We start from the raw sequence: 23,323 nt of genomic DNA, 5'->3' as shown, positions 1-23,323 counted from the left end.
ATTTTACACACTTTTGATATTATAATTTTGATCAAAGGTTTCAGATATGTACTTTGAATTCGGAGTAGCCTATTTTATTTCGATTTCTTCTTTCAAAAGTGGTATCACTATTCCGGTTAAATGAAGGTTGGAAAATTCTATACTTTATTGAGAACAGTTAAATTTGTATGTATTTACATATAGAGTTACTTACGTCCCTATATTTTCCTTACGCCCGTTACCGGTATAATTTTAGTTGTCACGTCTTTAAATGATTTTAATATGTCAAAATAAATAGCACTATTATGTAGGATTAATTAAAATTAAGTAAAGCTTATATTAGTCGATGAGTAAAGCGCAAAGCATAGTTTGGTCGCCTACATTAATGGATGCGAACCCGGACCTCCGGCCATCAGTACTTTCAATCAGTGCCGATCACTACTTCAGAAATCTACCACAATGTATCACGTAAACCTAATGAAGGTTAATCAAGCTTTGTTATTTAGTTACTTTGTAGATACATTGAGAAAGGCAGACTCTATTTCTTATTGTTTGTTTTGCAACACATTCGCCAATTCAGCACGTCCATAGATTGTTTAAGAACTCCGAAACTCCGAAATAGTCCTCGGAGGATAATGAAATGAGCGTGAACAGATTAATTGCATTATGATTTTCATAATGGCGGCGTTGTATAATAAATTGATATAAATGAGTCTCTCTGCGGGCGCAGACGAATAACCATTGTTTTGCTGACTTTATTTAATTAACAAATCTTTAGCCATTTTGCTCCAATATTTCAGTAATTTCTATTTCATAAATTCTGTTATTGCTTCGACTTTGGAGGCACGACCACCACACTTAATTCTGCTTTGTAACAGCAGTGTTAAGCGCTGCTGTCTTCTATCTGTTACCAACCTCAGGTAGGAATCTAAACTTATCTGGATTTATAAATTTTTATATTCAAACTATTGTACCAGTTTAATTAATGTATCGTATAAATTTAATAATGGTTCCATTTGCTGTCAGCGCCACCAATTTAATATTTGTCACTGTGGGGTCACGCTGTCTTCGTTATAAATTAATTTGCGAGCCAGCGGCAAAAACCTTTGTGACGAATGAATTTGAGAACGAGGTGGTGATTGGAGGGATTTGTACAACCCTCGGCCTGTAGCGAGAAGCGAGAGAACTTTAGCTTTCCACTAGGGAAAGCTAAAGTTTGAAAAAGTGACGTTAAAAACTTTAGAGATATTAAAATAATATAATTTATCGGCAGTAATTACTCCTTACTAGTTTTTCTCCAATGCTTGTTTTTCTGCAACTGCGTTTAATAAATAATGAGCAAAATTTGTTTCTTTTCTCGCTTCTCGCTTGCTTCTTAGTAGTGGAACAAGTGAATTTTACTATGAACGTTGTGGTTATTGTTTAAGGATATAACAAATATCAATCGAAGATTGCTATTCTTCGCTTTACTGGTTCCAGAAGTTGAGCTATTGAATACAATTCTCTTATTGGTATTATTATTTTTATGATTCCTTTAATTGTGATACAGTCACGTATAAAAATACTTTTTCACGATGTTTACCATCACGGTTAAAGAAAGTGATAATTATTTTTTATTCATACTTACTATTAAAAAGTTAGAAGTGTCGATTAATTTTACAAATGTGCCTTCCTGAACATAAAAAAATGGACCAATAAAATTGTTTCAATCGCTTTCATATATTCAATATATCTTTTACGTTTTTAGAGAAAGAAGACATTTTATGAAGTGATGCACTATAGATATTCTCATAGGAGTAGAATATAAATGCGTCGCTTCCCCTGAGAACTAATTTGTAATGTAATTAATATCTGCTTTAGCACACTATTAAAACCGGATCACAATTGCTTAACATCAATGTTAAAAAATCGAAATAACTTTTCCACGACCTTCAAACCGGCGCAAAATTTTAGATTGTCATAAAATTGAAATAGAAATAACGTTGCGGTCACCGCTGGAACACAGAGAGAGTTTCATCAATTAATAAAAGTATACAATAGTCATTCGACAGACTAGCTCCATCACGAGCCCCTGGTCACGAAGTCAGCGGCCACTCGTGACAATTTCGTTGAATAGCTCGTTAAAATAAGCACGAAACTTTCAGTGATAAAATGTATCAACTTCGGCAATTAACCATTTGTTTTATTATCCCATGTAGGCTTTATAGCAGTGATATAAAAGATACACCCAGGTTAGGCACCCCAATAACGTACTAAAGTTTAATGGTTGAACTCTTCGTGGTAAATGGCACAACACATATTTTTGAAGTATGTCACCAGTGGTTTTCTAATTTAAACACGTGTTCGTTTATATACTGATGTAGTAAACGAGCATGCAGTCCACCTGGTAATAAGTGGCTACTAGCGCCCGTGTATATCTATAATCAACCCCAGATGATGATATTCCTAGTTAAGGTTGGGAATATACTCGTTGCTACCCATGAGGGCTGACTTGCAACGGCTCGGATATGTGTATAGAGCAAGTAAGGTAGAATCTCAATCCTATATGAAGTTCTATACAGTACCCTTACCCTAAATTTTGAAAACATCCCACAAATTGACGTTACGTTTACTCAATCCATTATTCTGTTCCGTTTGCTTCAGTAGTCTGAGTAAGTGAAACAAAAAGTAAGTGCTCAAGTCTTTTTGTCTGCCTCACATGTTCGCAAAAAAGAGAGACAAAACATAAAGCGCCATTTTGTCAATTAAGACATTTAATGTTATGTTACTGACACTATAGTTCTGATACAATCCGCTAAGGCGCTGATTGGAATTTGTATGGGCAAATACGTAAACAAATACCAAAACAGTCATATTTGTCAAAACGCAAATTGTAAAACTCATGGTAAGAGTACAGATGACCGGAACGTACAGAAAATTTTGATCGGAAATTACTACTTACTAATAAACTGTGTGCTTCTTTGGTACTTAAATTAAAATATAAAAAAATATAAGCCATCGTAAAGCGTAAAAATAAATCACAACAGTAGACGTCCATTTGTTAATTCTTTTGAAAAGAAATCCTTACAAAATAAGAACCATTTAAGTAAGAAAGGTGTAACGAATAAAGCGTGGAGTAGTGGAGAGGTAGGAGAGAAAAATAAGATAAATGACAACGATAAATATCGTTCAGGTAATAACGCAGACTATCGCGGCGTTTGCTAACTGTACTTATGTAAATGAACCTCTGTTAGGAGTGTTTCAAGTTAGGTTTAAAGGAATAATAGATGTTTGGTAGAAAGTAAAAGATTTCTCAAAGAATATTAGGTGCTTAGTACATAAGAGGCAGAATGACATTGGTGCATAATAATGATTCTCTTTTATATGTACAATTTTACATGCGTTTCGTTGAAATTATTGAAAGGCTGAAATTTGTCCAACGTTCTTCCGTGCGTCTAGATAAAATATAACATTTTTTTTATATACAAGTAATATAGAAAAAGTTGATGAGCATGCAGTCCACCTGACGCTAATTGGTTATTGCCGTCCATGGACGTCTGTAATCCACCCCAGATAGGATTAGATATTCCTACCTGAGGTCAGCCACAAATGCGCCGCTACCCCTTAGGCGTCCCAGCACGCCCCGGAAAAGTATGTCTCCGCTTAACATTGCTATTATTAGGCAGAAATAGGTGTGGTGGTAGTGTCACCGGATTCAAACCACAAAGGGATTTACCACCTTCTAAGTTTAAATAGTAGGTATAGACTATAGATATAAAAAGTGGTGACAATAAATTAAGTTGGAACTGCAGACTCAGGCGATAACTCAGCGCTCTCCAATCGCACTTATTTAAATGAGTCTCCGTTAAAAGCTCTACGGATCGATTAAGAAATACGTCATTAATCAAGATCTATCTACCTTGCCATCCTTTACCTGGTGTTTTATATTCTCTAAAATTAAAATATATCGGTCTTTTGCTATTATGAGGCTGTTCAATAATATGATACCAGTTTGATTAGTTTGATTGCATTGTACTTTTCTTCGTACAATTCTTTCAGACCATCATCATTATCAACCCATTACCGTCCTACTGCTGGGCACGGTCTCCTCTCAAAATGAGAAGGATTAGGCAATAGTCCTAGGCGCTAGTTAAATGCAAATTGTTAGACTTCACATACCTTTGAAAATTATTTTTAACATTTCTCAGGTGTTTCCTGACAATATTTTCCTGACAATATTTTCCTTCACCGTTTAAGCAAGTGATAATTATTTTCTAATTTGCACATAATTTTCAAAAATCAGCGGATTCGAACCTCGATCCCCTCGATCAAGAGGCTGAGTTTGTTAACCACTAGATTATCACTGCTATTATTTTCCTTCAGATAAGATTATGTAATTTAGTTTGTGATCGTGCGTATGAAGGGATTAATAAGCGCAAAAGCAAACTTCTGTTGTTCCTGCTCCATACACTTGTGAATAAAGAAAAATATTGTCTGTCTTTTCTCATGGTTATCATTAATACCCAACATATAAAAAGACGAACTCTATAAATTTGAAATGATCCTTCTCCAAATATCAATAAAACATAGTCGGTGAACCCTAAAGTTACCGACATGATGACCGTAATATATTCGTGGGCGCGTCGCAGTCAAATATTCAATACTATTGCCCTTTGAAACTGCCAGCTTTTTGTACTTATCCCAAAAGCATTCGAGAAACCCCATTTATAGTAACTGAAATGTGTCTGTATAGTAAATTCATTTTCAAAATAATTTTCTTTTTACATGTCTTATGTAACAGTCAGAAATGTTCAAATAAAAAATAAATTTAATTTGTATTAAAATATTTATTTATTTATTTAATTCACAAAATCCACAGCTTGTAACAATCAATTTACACGCTAAACTTATAATATAGGTCTTGAAGCCAATTACGGATTTACAATATACTTATTAAGCTAAAAAAACGTCACATTACTTAAAAATAAAAGCATGAGATATAATTAAATGTGGAAGAGAGTGTTGTGTGTGTATGTTTATTATGTGTATGTGAGAATGAGTGAATGAGTGTGAGTGAACGTGAAACAAAGTTTAATTATATAACGATATTTTTATTTTAACGATTTTTTTATTTTATTTTTAAAAACAAGCTTTTATTTGTACTAAAATGTTTTTATGCGCGTGACAGAATTACAATTTAGTACTAGTCTTATTTTAAAATTATGTATGAAATAACTGAAATAGCTGTTTCTTGTAATTTAGGAAATTATTTTTCAATAATGTTAAAGTATGATGTAAAGCTATATTTATCTTGTTTAATATTTATCCTCCAAATAATAACTCAAGAGTACTGGAAGTGTATTGTTCAGACACATTATTGTTTATAAACATCAACAGTACTTACGAGCCAGCGTTACGCTATAATAAGGATTATATTTTCTTTATGATGCATATTTTAAGAAATGTATATTTTTTAATTATATTAAAATTTTATGATTTGAATATAATATACTTAATTAACATAAGCATTAAAATATTAATTTATGTAAGTATTAAATTTAATATTATTTAACTGGCTGGAAAAACAAGTGCGGTTATTTTCTTCTGTTTTCTTCTTTTTGCGTTGTTCGAATTACGACACATCTTTTCTTCGGGCAAATACGCAGTACGAAAATATAATACACAATAATTTAAATAACAACAGGATAATTAAACTCAGGTACGATACTGTTAATGCATATTGTCTTAATTTTAATGGTAAATTCATTATATTATAATTTAAAATCTTAGTTTTGCTCTTAAATACTGATATTTTATGTTTGCTTAATTTCAATGGTAAATTTAGTTTAATTATATTGAAATCTTCGTTTTGTTTTAATGTGTAAGACAACTTTTGTTTAATAAATTAGTCATAATAATTTAAAATATCTTTTTATTTTTTAATCTTTTGTAGCTAATCTATTATCAGAAGTGGGATCGAAAGTGTGTATTCTGACACCTTTTCCTACAAGTTTCAGATTTATTCAGACAATACAAAATGGATCCAGCCGTTTCAGAGGGCCTCCTTGGGGCTATTCGGGATGGCGTCTCAGGTCAACGCCATACAGACGAAGACGTGGCGCTGCCTGTGTTTGACTCAGCGACGAGCGACAACCGAGCGGCTGGGTGGTGCCATCATGTAGAGACGCTTGCCAATCAATTTCAGTGGAGTACCGTGGCCAGCGTCGCTAAGGCGGGTAAGGCCCTTAAGGGCTCAGCATTATTGTGGTATGAGTCCTGGAGTCCATCTGCGGGTCGTTCATGGTATATATTCCAAAAATACCTTACGGCTGGCTAAGTAACGGAAAAGTTGACAAAAGCAACTGTATATACTTCAGAAACTACAGAATCATACTGCGAATACGCAAGGGAGAAACTAAAATTGCTTTGCGGCACAAATATTTCTTATACTGGAGTACAGCTAGTAGAACTTATTTGTGGTAGTACAGTTGATGTAAATGTAAAAATGGCATTTTTTAACAGCAATGTGAAAACAACTTCAGAGTTAATTTAATTATTTTCTACATATGTAAAACAAAAGTAAAAGTCTATAGAGCAACAGCACTTTAAATAATAGCAATCAGTATAGATTTAAGTGTTTTAAACAAGATAATTTTAAACACCATGTGTCATGAATAAAAATGATGTAGTTGAACAAAAAAATAGACTAATTAAATTTTGCTCATTTTGTATAAAAACAGGGCATGATGAAACTATATGTTTTCACAAAGCACAATGAAAAACCTGTAAATAGACCTACGGTTAATTTTTAGGGTACAATAGGTGTTTAGACAAAGTAAAATCTTTTAAATACCAATATCATTCGAGAAAGTGTCTCTTCTTTTGCCAGCCCAGTTCTTTTAGTTAAAAAATACTTCTGATAGACTCAAAAGGCCTACAATATCTAGAGCTAACTATTTGTGGATTTTCTATTAATCTAAAAAAAAAACACTTTTTTGTTTAAAGTACTGAATATTTAGGTAGAAAAAATCCACAAGAGAGAGTAAAGCCAAGTAAAGCCTAAGTTCAGCATTAGTTAACTCACCTGTTCCCTCCAATGTTAGAAAAGTGCGTCACTATTGCTAGTATTGCTAGTTATTTCCGAATATTTATTGCAAATTTTGGTACAGTATAAATCAAGTATAAGTAGTGAACTAAAATGATATATACCGAAAGATACTCGTTTAATTGTTTTAACACTATTTCATGATGAGAATTGTCATGTTGGATTTGATACGATATTAGAAAATCAGTGAACATTTTTGATTCCCGGGGATGTCTTCATTTGTATAAAAAATATTTAAGTCATTGTTTAGTATGTGCTGTATGTATATAAAAAAGGGTATCATGGTCGTAAACAAAGTTTTTTTTTACATCCCATAAAAAAGTTATCAATAGCCTTTCATACATTGCATCTCCACTGTACAGGACTATTTACCCAATCGGAGGAAGAGTATAACTTATAAGTTTTGTATACTCAAGCCTTTAAGAAATCTGAGTACTCAAGAGTTGGTTCCTATAAGAGATACCATGACTACTTTTGGTACCCCTAAGTAAGTTATCACCGATAGAAGTACAAATTGTAGCTTTAGTTAATTAGAAAATTGTTTAAAACACTCGAAATTTACTATCATTTAATATCTTCTAGGCACTAGAAGTAAAGGGCAAGTGTTACGGTATGTTTCTACAGTTACAGATATGATTAGTACAGTCTATAATGATATGTCAGAATGACCAAACAAACTTTAGAGACTTCAACAATCTATAAACACTACAGTACAGAAATCAAGTATATTCTCTCCTATACGTTAGTTGATAGGTAGATGTTCTTGATAATAATTATAATATGGTGCCATTAATCAACGCACAGGCAGGCACATAGTCAATTAGCAAACCAGAGATTGACACAAGCAGCTGAAAATATTTTTTCAATAGGTGTTTTAGTATTTGTGAATATTCGCCGGAATAATAAATTAAAGCCTAAGTTTTTCTTCCTAATGATCGCTTTGCTCTCAAAGAGAACAAATTCTTGAAAACATTGCTGTGGAAAATGTCCTAACCTAAATCGTAAGTTTTATTGACTAGTTACAATGTGTTAATTAGAAATTTATTGTCAGTGATTTATATATATTTTTTACTTACTTAATTAATCACTATTTTTCATTTATTATTGTTCTTAATTATGCTATGTTTATTGTGTGAATCCGCTGGTCGGTTAATTGTTTGGTACTAGTTTATCCCACTGGCAGCGGGTGGAGGGAGCTAGTATGTCTATGCAATTAATCATGAAAAAAACACATATTCCGTTGGTCGACCGCTTACTTGGTGCTTATCTAGCCTACAAGCAACGGGTAGATGGGATAAGCATGTCTAGGTAACCGGTAATATGTGAAAAAAATGTAAGAAAATAAACGTATTCCGTTGGACGACCGTTTACTTGGTGCTTATCTAGCCTACAAGCAACGGGTAGATGGGATAAGCATGTCTAGGTAACCGGTAATACGTGAAAAAAAAGTAAGAAAATAAACGTATTCCGTTGGACGACCGTTTACTTGGTGCTTATCTAGCCTACAAGCAACGGGTAGATGGGATAAGCATGTCTAGGTAACCGGTAATACGTGAAAAAAAAGTAAGAAAATAAACGTATTCCGTTGGACGACCGTTTACTTGGTGCTTATCTAGCCTACAAGCAACGGGTAGATGGGATAAGCATGTCTAGGTAACCGGTAATACGTGAAAAAATGTAAGAAACTATATGTATTCCGTTGGTCGACCGTTTACTTGGTGCTTATCTAGCCTACAAGCAACGGGTAGAGGGGATAAGCATGTCGAGGTAACCGGTAATACATAAAAAAAGTAGAAAGAGAAAAATTATAATGAAATATTGATATCAAAGGAAAGATAATTAAATGTTAGTAAATGAGATCTATGATTTGAGACTTAAATGTATTTTGTATTATACATAAGTAAGAGAATGTCACAATGTTTTAATTTGTTTGAGACCTATTTTTGTGTTTATATGTATTTCATTTTGGGTACTTCGAGAACGAAGTATATGTCAGTATGGCCGTGACAGAATTACAATTTAGTACTAGTCTTATTTTAAAATTATGTATGAAATAACTGAAATAGCTGTTTCTTGTAATTTAGGAAATTATTTTTCAATAATGTTAAAGTATGATGTAAAGCTATATTTATCTTGTTTAATATTTATCCTCCAAATAATAACTCAAGAGTACTGGAAGTGTATTGTTCAGACACATTATTGTTTATAAACATCAACAGTACTTACGAGCCAGCGTTACGCTATAATAAGGATTATATTTTCTTTATGATGCATATTTTAAGAAATGTATATTTTTTAATTATATTAAAATTTTATGATTTGAATATAATATACTTAATTAACATAAGCATTAAAATATTAATTTATGTAAGTATTAAATTTAATATTATTTAACTGGCTGGAAAAACAAGTGCGGTTATTTTCTTCTGTTTTCTTCTTTTTGCGTTGTTCGAATTACGACACATCTTTTCTTCGGGCAAATACGCAGTACGAAAATATAATACACAATAATTTAAATAACAACAGGATAATTAAACTCAGGTACGATACTGTTAATGCATATTGTCTTAATTTTAATGGTAAATTCATTATATTATAATTTAAAATCTTAGTTTTGCTCTTAAATACTGATATTTTATGTTTGCTTAATTTCAATGGTAAATTTAGTTTAATTATATTGAAATCTTCGTTTTGTTTTAATGTGTAAGACAACTTTTGTTTAATAAATTAGTCATAATAATTTAAAATATCTTTTTATTTTTTAATCTTTTGTAGCTAATCTATTACGCGCATGAAGTTACCCCAGTTTGTGTTAATTCCCCTTCCGAGATATTATTTGCGCTAAAAGCTTTAGTTTGATACAAAAAGGTTAATCGATGCTATGCCACATACAAACATGATTTACATGACATTACATTACATTACTTCATAATGCCGGGTTATACGCACTTCACACAACTCTTATTACTCGTGATATCTTGAAACCTTATTCCTTCTGGCACCTTACCTTACGTGTCAAAGTAATTTACATAACAGGCACTGTCGTAACAATTTCGGGAAGTTAACACATCCGGAAACTTTGTATTTCTTGCGAACAAAGTCAGGGGGTATACTCGTAATAATATAGTATTGAATGCCGATTTCTTTTACACGAATCGAATAGGAATTGAGAGCGCTCCTTTCTTTGATCCCGAGTTGGAATCATTCCTTTGTGATTTCCTGTTATCGTGTAAGTGGAAAGTAATTTGATTTTTATGGAGACTCAAGGTGAATGCTGAGGGTCTTATCACCAGCAGCAAATACATATTGCTTTCTTAATGTGATTGAAGGGTACAATGGGTAATGTTACAAAACGAAGGTCATCGGTGCAGAATGAAGAGCCCTTTGTGGTGGAGACCACCGCTACAACGGATTGGGGGTAATAACGGCATTGTTAGGCACTGCTATGTTCTGGTTTGAAGGGTGTGGTAAGGGAGACTTATTTATCCAAGGCGTTGCAACTTAGTCCGCACGGGTAGATACTCACCTGTAGCCGATCAGGGGGGCTAGCCAAGTTGACATTCTACAGTCGCTTGCGCTGTAGAAACGCTATAGAAACGCTAAAATGTATGAAATTATCAATGATCACGTGATTAAAATAGCGAAGTAGAAAAGTCGTAGCCAAGTTACACGATAGAATAGAACGCTAGCGATTCTACAATGCTCATGTCATTGCTTTTTTTCATACAAATGATAACCTTTGATAACCTTTTGACAACCTTTTGACTTTTTTTGTTAAATTTGTTAGCGAAACGTATTCTAAGATAAATGTCATAGTGAGCGATCGCGCCGACCCTGTAGAAAGCGTAAACGCTAATAATATGGCGGATTCTGTATCAGCTGTTTGTCACTTCACTATGCGCTATCACTGCATTATAGACTTTAATTACTTTTGATCATTTGAAAATGTATACTTTAAATGTGTTGAAATTTGAATGTGGCTCTCTATAACTAGGGTACCCATAAATATTATAGAAATGAATTACACAGTCGTTTTTCTATTTGTAATTAATAGGAGCATATAATATAATAGATAGATACGATAGAACTTAGAGTTATTGCAGTGTTTAAATAAAAATATTGTCTCAGTTTAACTGTTTTATTGCATCATTATTAATGCTTCTCATATTAGCTTTACTTGTAACTAAACCATTTATTTACACCTTAAAAGAAAATATAATATTAATATATGTATCCTTTTTTTTCATTATTATCTCCTGTTTCCCAGCAATCTCCCTGTCTAGGCATAAAGCTGGTGGTTATGAGGTTTCATTTGTTGGCGTGGTATACACCCAGTGGCATTTTCATTTATAATAATTGCCTCCTTGGAATCCGCTCCTACGATGGAAGAAGATCCTGAGTAGCTCTCCTTTTGATGAGCTTTAAAGTGCGGGTGGATTTCATAAGTTTACTAGCAAGTTCATTGGAGTGTCTTTATATGTACGAGTATATGATTTTAGTTTATTTGTCACTTTCTTTCTCACTGTTGTCTCTGTGGCATCAGCTATCATGCGAAGCATTTTCGATTGGAAGCGCTGTATGATGTCCTAGTTTCGAGTTGGATGCGGTTCCCCAAAGTTCGGATCCATATGACCATATCGGTTTTAGTATGGATTTGTAGTGGACAAATTTGCTGCTGAGAGACTTTCGTGCCATGAGCCAGTAAATCTTAACAAGTTGGACGTCCAGATATTTTCTTTTGGTCATACGAGTACGTATCCTAAGTTGAAGTAGGTAATTTTGTACAAAATACATGCAATCGCTGTTACTGTCATTAGTAATATCGCTATGAACAATTTGTATACTCTTTGTAAACAATCACTAATCACCATAGTTACCGTCCATAAACACATTATTAAGTTTAGTTTTTGCAAATAATTTTAAATAATAAAATACATGTGCTGTAAAATATGGTATATTTTTTATTTATATTTTGAAGATATATTGTAATATTACTATTAAATAATTAATCATTACCATGTAGCTATTTTGGCTGGTGTAGAAACCAGACGATATTGTATTTGACGCCTAATTGATGTAAATATGATAGCTAACCAAAGACTTATCATATATGTAGAATGACATTAGCTAACGAATAGAATAGAAAACGAATAGAATGCAAAGTTTGTAACATGGCTAGCCCCCCAGGACTCAAAAAAATTGTGGGGTTGATTACAGATTCCCCGAACTTCCGTTTTTCCTATAAGATGGATTTATTTTTTAAGAGATCCTAACATAATATTGTATAAATAATTGTATTAATACAATATTCTGTAAGAAAGCAGAATCACTTTAAGTAGTTTTAGTGCAATCGATACAGCGATGTGTGGAGACTGGAATTCAATTGAGATTATAGATTATCACTACAGATTCCTCATATAATTACAGAGTAATATAATCAATTATGAATCCATCCCATTATAACTAGCTGAATAATTGATCAGGAACGTAATGGTAACCTCATTAGTGACATTAAGTAAATAAACATTATGTCGGTTATATGACAAACATTTGACAAAGTTTGTCTTTATCCTTTAGTATTTTTACAGAAGATTGTAGCGTTCTATAATTTACTTGTATTACAACTAACATGCATATCAAAAAGCTTAACAACGCTTCCTAAAAGTAGTACTGATATACTTTTAAAAAGAAACGGGATCGAATAATGGCAGCACTTCGTTGCTTAATTTCACTTCTATTAATCATTACTTTTATTACACCTCTACAGACGAAACAGGCCACTTAAATAGAGTGCACGGTAAACAACAAACGCACTGAATATCGAAGTACCCATTATTCAGCACTGAATAAAATTTCCCAAAATGTGAATCGGAACTAGTGTATAAGTCCCTTAAGTTCCGGAACTCCGTATGAAAATATCAGATGTTGGTTTCACATACATAAAATATTCCCTTTTCACTCCCGGTGGAGAGCCTCCCTGTTCCCGAATTCGGCTTTACGGGATCGGAAAGTTTGTTTAACTGATACTCTGGAATGGCTCTGGCTACTCAATTATTACTTACTTTTTGATTGTTTAATTAAAGGCAAATGTAATTAAATTGATATTCATTTATGTAGTGTTTATCTGTTGTTTGTATTAAATAAATTTAAGCCTTTTAATAATCAATCTAACAAATGTTTTGCCTACCAAAAATTGACATTTGTCAATTTCTGCCTACTAAAAACTGTCAACATCATTTAAAGTTATACCAATCATCATTTAAATATGAACATTCCAACAACAAATAATATTTAATTAATCTCCTTGACATTGTGATAGGTTCGGAATTACTCAATGTTTAAAAATTTTACTAATAAAAAGCTACACATAACTATGAACTTTTATAAATAATTTCTACTGTAAGTGGTTGATCCAAGAGGTATTTTTGTTCCAGAAGACTAAATTCGTAATGCTTTATAGTGTTCCTACACTCTTCAAGCCAGAATACAGAAGCATAACGTTTAATTGTTATTAGCTTTTTAACCCTTGTCCACCAATTGTTTTACATAGATTTCCCCGTGACATTTCCATCCCTTAGAAGAACATCTGCGTAACAGTGGGTAATGAAGAATTCTAAAATTTTCTTTATAACAGGTACAACTACAACGTCACAATTACTGCCGTTCTAATTTTTGCGTACATTTCACACTTTACGAATTTGGTCACAGGAATGAAATACAAGGTTTACTACCATATGACTCGGTATTTCCGATTCATAAACGATTCTATACGAGGTCAGTGAATGGTTTGAAAGAGGTCGACGTCGGCTTTTGACGATTTTCGATTCCGAATACGAATGCCTAGAGTGCGACTGGAATTTGTAAAATCTGACTGGATTTTTCTGAAATGTTAATCTTAAGTGCATTATATGCGCGTAGCTCTATTTGGTTCAACTTTAACGTAATAGAAAGGTGATAGAACCTGCTGGTTCCGGCGGTAACACCGCCACACCTATTTCTACCTAATAACAGCAGTGTTAAGCTCTGTTGTGTTATGGTTTTGAAGGGTGTGATAAGGGAGACATACTTTTTCGAGGCATTCTAACTTATTCCTTTGGGGTAGCGGCGCATATGCAGGCGACCTCCGGTAGAAATCGAATCTTATCTGGGGTTAATTAAAGATATCCATGGGCGGCAGCAGTCACTTATCGTCAAGTGGACTGCACGCTCGTCTGCTACTCTCTGTATGGGTTTATTACTTGTTTATTTAATAAAAAATCTTGTTTATTGCATTCTTGTTTATTTCATAAAAAATACATCAACATTTGCATCAAATTATAGTAGTTTAAGTATTTTCAGTTAACGAAACAGCTATAAAGATAGGACGTTGCTAACTTTGTAATTTTAATCTCGGTTGATGATAATATGTTATAATATAATTATTTCATTTATATAATGTTTTCATAATTATCTATATACTTTCTTCATTATATAATAATTTAAATGATAATGACTACGTGAATAATGATAATTACGTATCTTTAACATTTTACGGAGAAAAGGAACATCTATTGAAAAGATAAGAATTATAATTTAAAAAGGCGTTCTTTTTAAAGTTGCTTAAAATATACTTTATAAAGGTTACAGGACAAATTACACGTATTTTGTAACTGAACAATTTTACCGCGGTATTCCCACAGGACCACCTCGCGGGCGGGAACGGCGAAAAATAAAAACATAAAAAGAAAATCGTGACACTTGAAGATAACGCAATGTTTCATAATAAAATCAGAGATCGCACGGAATATAAATCAGGGAAGACGGATGACCCTGCACGCTTTTCTCATTTCGCTAAATATTTTCGCGGGAATTTCGTGTTTGTGGTCGAATTTATTTGGAGTTGGCCGTGTTTCAGTTTCTGTTATTTCGATTTGAAATAAATTGCGTATGGGCTTCCCGCGACTGAATTATATTTGATTTAGTTCTCAGAGGAATTTGTGTTATTTAGAAAATAATCATGTCCGCTTTAGATATATATTACTAGAATGAATATACTTATAGATCGACATGGGTGGTTCAAGAAGTTCCTGCGTTTACATATGATGCGACTGTATCAGTCCACAGGAGTGTCAACGCATTCGGCATAGTCTTCAAGTATTAACTCCTGTTTTAAGTTGAGTTATTTCCAAATATTCGGCAGCAGTGATCAAGGGGACTGACTACTCGTCGACAAAGTTAATCTTAAATATCATCATAAATAGATGCACATCTAATTTTGACGCTTTACGTCAAAATTAGATTGACACTCACGCTAAAACTACTAAAAAGTAGGTGAACACCTATATGTGAAAATAACTAACGTAACTAATATGATATGTCTTTGTTCAGCTACTTTTAACAATGTAGTGTTCATCTACTTTTGAAACTTTATAATGTTTATCTAATTATGGTGCATGTTTTGTTCGGCTAATTATGCACGCTTGGGTTTATAGGTATTTTTGGAACCTTAATATGTTCATCTACTTTTGGAGCTGGCTGTACATAAGCAATAAGAAAGGATTTTTGAAATTTTTCCCGAAAGATATAGAATCTTGTAATTGTATAAATCTAAGAGCAATTTGTCCACCGGCATCAGGGACTGGTCTCCGGGTGATAAGCCCCCGTTTCAGCGGTTTAGCGTCGGGCATCGCCCATTTGTCCAGCGCAACTAATGCCCACTTGATTTATATCTTCCGCATTTTGGATCAAGCAAGTACTAGCTAATAATTATGCAGTGGTTTGTGATAATAATGAAGGATTTTTTGTTTAATAAGTATAACTGTTTTTTCTTTGTGATCTTATAGATAAAATCAAATACATAGTAATGGATATCGTCATAATACTCGTTAATGTTTGTCCTATACAAATAACGTAGCTATAAAAAATTGTTCGAAAGCAATCATAATATTCCGATATTCTTCTGGCTTCATACGAAAAAAGGGGTGTATTCGCAAGAACTGACACATGTACAATATGTACAATAGGTACATGTGCTAGTGCAATAAGAAAAAATCACATCAGATAAGTGAATTATGGCACTTCACATTAATAATCATGTTATATTGTAGACAAGACCACAAATAACATAATAAAAAAATATTGCACGCCCCATACAGAGAGTTTAACGTACTGCTCTATCGTATCGTGTTATATAGTTTATTATAGTGACTACTTAGCCCAGTGTTAAATTTTCACTTAAAACAAAAACGCCAAAACATGTCAAGATATGAAATAAAAATCGACTTCTCTAATAAAATCAAAATATCAACTTACCCTGAAATAAAACTGAAATATGACGGCTATCGGACCGGTATGGCAAACATTGCTTATTAGATAATAATAGAGACAGACATATCAATACTTCACCCAGTGTATCTGCGGGTGATAAGCCCTTTCAGCGGTGATTTAGCGGCGGCAGCGCCCACACCGGACGTCGTCTAATGCCCGCTTGATTTATGTCTTCCGCACTTCCAGACTTACCCACTTAGTACTTGGAATAATGTGGATAATTGAGCTTGAAGGTAGAACACTATGTGATTTGACTTCAGCGGTTTGCCGCACCTATTTTTACCTATTAACAGCAATGTAAAGCACTGCTGTATTCCTATATTGCTGTGTGGTAAGGACATACTTTACCGAGGCGTTCCAATATAGCCTTTAGGGGTCGCAACGTATCTGTGGCCAACCGCAGGTAACGCTTTGAATTTTATTAAGGGATTTTAACATTAAACACAAAGTCAATAATGTCAATATTATTTACTGTATAACTAAATAAGAACTGGCTAATAATTAAAATTGTTATTAACAATTAAATAATTATGTTCATTAATACAAAAAATTAAATTATATTTTTTTATTTATTATTCAATCGTCTGTCTGTATTGATACAAACAAGTTATTTTAATTACTTAAAACAACTTATTTCTAACATGCAATATCAAACTTGTAAATTTTCGCACAAAAGTCGTACATTTCAGTCCAACTCGTAGTCCGAGAAGCGAGGGAAAGTTTCGAAAGTTACCTTCCGCGAAATCTAGATCCGGAAATATCTTGAGAGCAACCAACCGCATTCGAAAGGACTAAGTGGAAAGGTATCATTGTTTCACCGGAACATTCCGGAATGGCGTGGAGCTTCTTCTTTGGTAGGCTTCGGTTACGGGAAGCTCGCCGAAACTTTTGCATTAAGCTCAGTCTCGAAGAAGCGATAGTTTTGCCTTTGTAAGTATATATTTCAATACTAAGGATGTGTGTACATTGGAGTTTTTAAATGAAAAAGTTAAAGGTAAGTGACTTAATTCGCGGTAATATGAAGCTACTGATACTGTAGTGAAGCGATCAGGTTAGATTCTCGGTATAAGCAAATAACTGTTTTTGCTCTGAATATGCCAAAATTATATAATTTGTACTTTTTATGAATAAAACAAAATCTTGTGTAACTGTACATCTACCAACAAAGTCAGATTTTTGTTAATTATAGGTATCAGAGATAAAACATTATGTATGTATATTGTTGATATTTATAATTTGGGAGCCGAAATGAAAGCGTTATTATTAATATTAGATTATACAATTATTTAAAGCTTACTGAGTTTATTCAATTAATTTTGCTTAACACAATATTTCAATTTATTTGTGTCAATGTTATTTCGAAATATTCAGTCGAGTTTATTTATCTCATTCACTATAATAACAACTCTTTAAATTATATTATGAGTAATCAAATAAAAGTAGCTACAGTTTGGAAATGATTTTATTAATCAAATAATAAATTAAGACTCCTTTGTGGACATGCCCTTATTCTGTTTTGGAGTAGTTCGTTGAGATAAAGGCGAGTCAGACTGAAACTTTGAAATTAGGCTGTTATTAACAAGTTTTCTAATAAACCTTGATAGCGTGTCTAGGTAGCTTTAAATTTTAACAAAGATTGTTATTCCAAGATTTCGAGAGCCATTGTCGAGACCTTAATTTTATCTGCGAGACACGAATTGTGAGATAACTAATTAATGTAAGAGTTACTTTTGTTGTACTAAAATAAACTTTAGATGGGCCGAGTGGTAGTTATACCGAGTATTAAGTTTAGTCTGTTTTACTTTCGTTATATTTAGTTCTCGGCAGGTAAATGGATCTGAATAAATAGATTTTCAATTTTATGTTTTGTAACTATTGAAATGACTGAGTTTTCGGCTATCGGTAATACATTTTCAAAGTTATATTAGTTTAGTTCGGGGGCGATTTTTAGGGATCCTCACAATTTCGATTCTCGTAGCACAACCTAGGGATTTCAAGGTGGTAGTCTCAAGGTCGTAGGTTGAGCCACAAAAGGTTCGATTACGTCTACAAGGTCGGTACCTCTTTATAATTTTCTGTATAATTCTGTCATATCAAAAGGAATCCTACTAATAGGACAGTAATTGTTTGCAAAATGTAATATGTTTGTAAAAAATATACAAATTACATGTTGATTTTTTTTATCTTTCAGACAATATCATGATCGGTAGTTAATTTTTTGTCAGATTAGCACTTTTGGTTATTTTAGCTTAGTTTAGTTTATATGCCCAAAGGGCATATAAATAAACTATATAATAATAATACTATAAATAAACAGCAGCTTCGTCCAGCTACTGCCCAGCAACAGCGAAAAGGCCATTAATCACTTTCCACAATTAATCGCAGGACGCATTTGCAATGCAGATCCGGTAGATGTCTCCACGACGGTAATCTTTCAATTATACCACCCTTTCATTAATTGAGAAACAAATGCACTGTTTTGTCTCAGACTACTGTGTTTTTAGGTGAGTTGTTATAATTACTCTTGTTTATTGTAAATATGTTACAATATGTATTATACTTGGTTTTGGTCGGATTGTCGGTTAGTTTATTTGAAAACACGGTGCAAGAGAGCTCTTATACTCTCATACACCGTTCCGTACACGGTATAAGAATTAAAATTAGGTAAAACAGTTAAAAAAAGAGTGCACGGTGGCTAGATCATAAGCCATTTTTCACATAATATAAGTAGTAAAAGATCAGGCCCATCGAATGATAAATAACCAACTTTATATTAAACACACAAAAAGTAGTAGATTTCGAACTGAAATTAAATAATTATAGTTTAAAAACTAAAAACCATGCTAAAATCGCACAAGGAAAATCGTTAATCCTGATTCCTGACGATCCCGATGAGGAGGATGATAAAATTATTTAAATCGTGTATTGTCATCGGTTTTTGATAATTGTTTAAAATTTTAAATTAATCGGACCGTTCAAAGTGGGTAAAAGTCGAGTTCAATAATTCCGTTACATGCGTATATACATACATACAATCCAAGCTAATAAAAGCGTGGTAATATAGGTACTAGAATATACTTTTAATAATTGTATTCTAAAAACTGATTAAAAAGATGTACCTCCCAAAATTTAGTCGAAATCAACGATAACTCATGTGACCCTCGAACCAGCTCCTGGTCGCATGTGAACATACACTCGACAAACATTACCCTCCGTGATCGACTAAAAAATAACATGTTTATTGCGAAGAGGTGATACTTGAACACTCCATAGGATAAATAATATTTTGTTAAGATATAAATAAAATACTGTGTATTGATCAAAAAGAACCGCCGAAATTGATAGCTAATATCGTTAATTATCTTCGTAAAGCTGATCCATCCAAATTACTATAATATTAGAATTCCCAGTACATAATTAATTAATGTTACTTCATGACATCAAAGAAAATGATGAGGGTTTCGAAGCTACGTTTGTAATAAATTAGTAGCTTTATTGTTAAGTATACAAAAATACGAAATTTATTGATATGACTATTTGTATTTGTTTACGTTTTTGCCCATACATTTCCCATATCAGAGGACATACGAATATAAAAAAACTCATCCGAAGTAAACATATTATGTAACACAAAAATGTATTATCGAATAAAGGCCTTATTTGTTGAGAAATAGATTAAAAAGGTATCTTTATAAAAATAACTAAAGAACTATTTCATTTAACCAAGATTAGATTTTAATTAAAAATAGTCAGTACTCCGCGAACGGAAATAAAAGAACGATATTCAGCACTAATTCAGGTATTTCAAAGGGTCTCGATTTCACATTCACGATGAGCCCTCGCAAACTTTTACGAGACGAGCGTAACATTTGCGAGAGATAAATGGGCTCCGGAAACCTGATACGTTTTATTAACCCTGAGGGCTTGAGGAAAAATTGAAGAAAATTTAAAGTAACAAAAATTTTGAGGTGAATATTTTATTTAGGAAACGTTTTAAGAAGAGATTTGTCCAATACAGGCAATTGACGTAATCACAATAATGGAGGTGATAGTATACTTTGAAGGTGGTAGAAACCTTTGTGGTTCGACTCCGGCGACACCACCGCCACACCTATTACTGACACATAACACCAGTTTTAAGCGCTGTTCTATTCTGGTTTGAAGGGTGTGGTAAGGGAGACGCACTTATCCGAGGCGTTCCAGCTTAGTCCTCAGGGGTAGCGGCGCATCTGTGGCCGACCTCAGGTAGGAATATCTAATACTATCTGGTGTTGATTACAGATGTCCATGGGCAGCAGTAGCCACTTACCATCAGGTGGACTGCATGCTCGTCTGCTACTCCTATATCATAAAAAAGAAGTTTAACTCCAAAGATACCACCGCCACATCTATTTCTGCCCACTGACAGAGAATTAATTACTGCTGTGTTCTGTTTTGGAGTGGTGTAGTCATACAACTCTAACAATTTAATTTCAATTTGAGTACTTATAAATAAACTTAATAAATGTATACCAATTTCATGTTTTAAATTAATATTCAAACACGAACTTTGAATAGAATTTCGAAAGTCGATTTGCATTTAGTTTTAAACTCAATACAAAGAAGGCTTATTGATTTAAAATTCCATCTGGGTTACTCATTCAATTTAATCTCAATAGCAAACGTAGTACGCTGGATTCAAGTAATAATCCAAATTACTGTGTGAATATGAGAACATTTTCAATATGGAAAATCAAGTAGGGGAAATGAAGTAGGTGTTATTTGTTATCGTTTGAAGTTAGTAGAACACCCTGTAGTGCATTGCATTACATTTGCACCCTGTTTTGCAAAGTATCTTTGGTAGGAAAAAGTGAATAGATTGATTATATTAATAAAAGGCTTAAGTGCTTTGATTTAGTTTTGGAGTCTTGGGCTGTAGAGTACCAGATAATTCTAGACCGATTTTTTCCAACATAACAACAATTACTAGAGACTTTCTTGTCTCAATGCTAAACAATACAGCGATATCGTCGCTATTCAACCTCCTGGCTGTACACTAGGATAACGTTTAAATTCCATGGGAATTTCGTTTTGTCTTACCTAATCCCGTAACAATTTGTTGTAAAGATTAAGCCTAATGCTTTTGTGATCTTCATTACACGGTATTAGGGAAATGACTCGACTTAATGAGCGGAGCTGTCTGGCTATTTTTATTGCAAAGGATGGAGGTTAGGAAACGTACGAACAATGGTCTGAAAACAATTTGTGCTGTAATTAGTACCAAAGAAATTTCAGAGAATTGTACTGTTTGTGTGAAACAATACAATGATTAATTTAATGTGAGACGAGAAATGTGATACACTATTTTTGTTTATGATTTCTAAATGAGTGTGCAGTGCAATTTATGGTAAGTGGTCGCCACTGCCCATGGTGAATTTTAAATACCTAGGTCGTTTCTGAGGTCCGAATTGTAAAACTTCATATTAGTACCTATGTCTTAATGTATATATCAAACTGGAACACAGAAGTAACAAGTACCCTTGATAATATAGGAGAGTCGTAAACTTGTGACAGTGACGTCATTACCGTTGAACTGCGAAAAACTTAAATTGCTTAGTGAATTAATTTTCTACATATTGTATAAAATTAATTCACTAAGCAATTCGTCTGAGGTTAATCACCTCTGTTTACTTCTATTAAAATAAAAAATGAAATAATCAACATTAAATTTACCCTAATATCCTAATCTTATTGCAGTTTTATTTAAATTTTAAACTTGGCAATTTTTAAAATAAATCTAAATTATAGCTATATAAAAATTATGCACAGCTCAAGTAAATTAAAGTAAAACTTCTAGCTGGCAAACTCCCAGTTGATTAATTTCACGTTTTTCATTCCATCTCCCACGCCTGATCTCGTTGTCTAACATCTCCAGATAAATGAACCCGAGATGCTTTATCCGTCATGCATACATTCATACGTACGTAATGTTTTTGTGTGTCACTGAACTTGCGCTTTGTAAGGAAAATCATTTGTAAGGGAAATTATTTTTGGAATTTCGAACTAGAATTTAGTTTTTGGTGTCGCATCAGACACAATATTAAAGTATTTTTACGTGGACCTTGGCCATGAATAAAGTATGCGTCTGTATATCTCACCCTAATAAGGACTGTGGTCCTACTCGAACCAATCATAAAATAATAATAATAATCTTAATTGAGCCAACTTAGACCTGTATCATTTGGCAAATTATTTAATTATAATTTACAATGTTTAATACAATGCAAATGAACACAGCCTTCTATATAAAACATAACCTGCATAACACGATTCATAAATACAAAATTACTATTTAGGAATAAGTTATATGCATTATGTACATTTTATATGCTTCATTCTTTGAACTAGCAGAGCTCTACACGTCTGTAATATGCAGGAATTAGTGAGACGGTGACCTTTAGAGTTTGACCTACTTCTAACTCTTTAGGAGAACGTAACATATTCTTTCATCAGTCATTTATTATTCAGACCCGAAAATGTCTTTGCTTTGTCATACGTGATATGTGATACGTGTAAAGTGATCGCACGTATTTTGTTTCTTATTTTTTCCAGAAGAACTGGTAAAATTGGCAACAGTTTAGACTATACACGTGTCGGTATGGAAAATCTTTGCCAAGGTTCCTGATCGGCTGTCCCTGTAGTTCCAGGACCAGAATATTACTACGGCATATCCCCTACCTGTCGTAAGACGGCAAGAGTGGGAGCTCAAACCGCCCCGCCAGCGACCCCGGGACAGACGGCGGTATGTGTGGTCGCATACCGTCGTGCACACCAGACGGTGTGGCGAGCGACATGCTCACCTGGGCGGAGCCTGACAGGGCAACGCGCTAAGAGGACCCCAGTACGTTCCTCTGGAGATCCCGGAGTCCTTTACGCAGCGCCGAGGACGGCCATCGGGGGGGTTGTAGTGCGGTA

Source organism: Epargyreus clarus, unplaced genomic scaffold (genome assembly GCF_041222505.1).
Source record: "Epargyreus clarus isolate Ecla_fem2 unplaced genomic scaffold, WU_Ecla_fem_2.2 ptg000023l, whole genome shotgun sequence".
NCBI lineage: Eukaryota > Metazoa > Arthropoda > Insecta > Lepidoptera > Hesperiidae > Epargyreus > Epargyreus clarus.
This window is presented reverse-complemented; position numbering follows the sequence as displayed.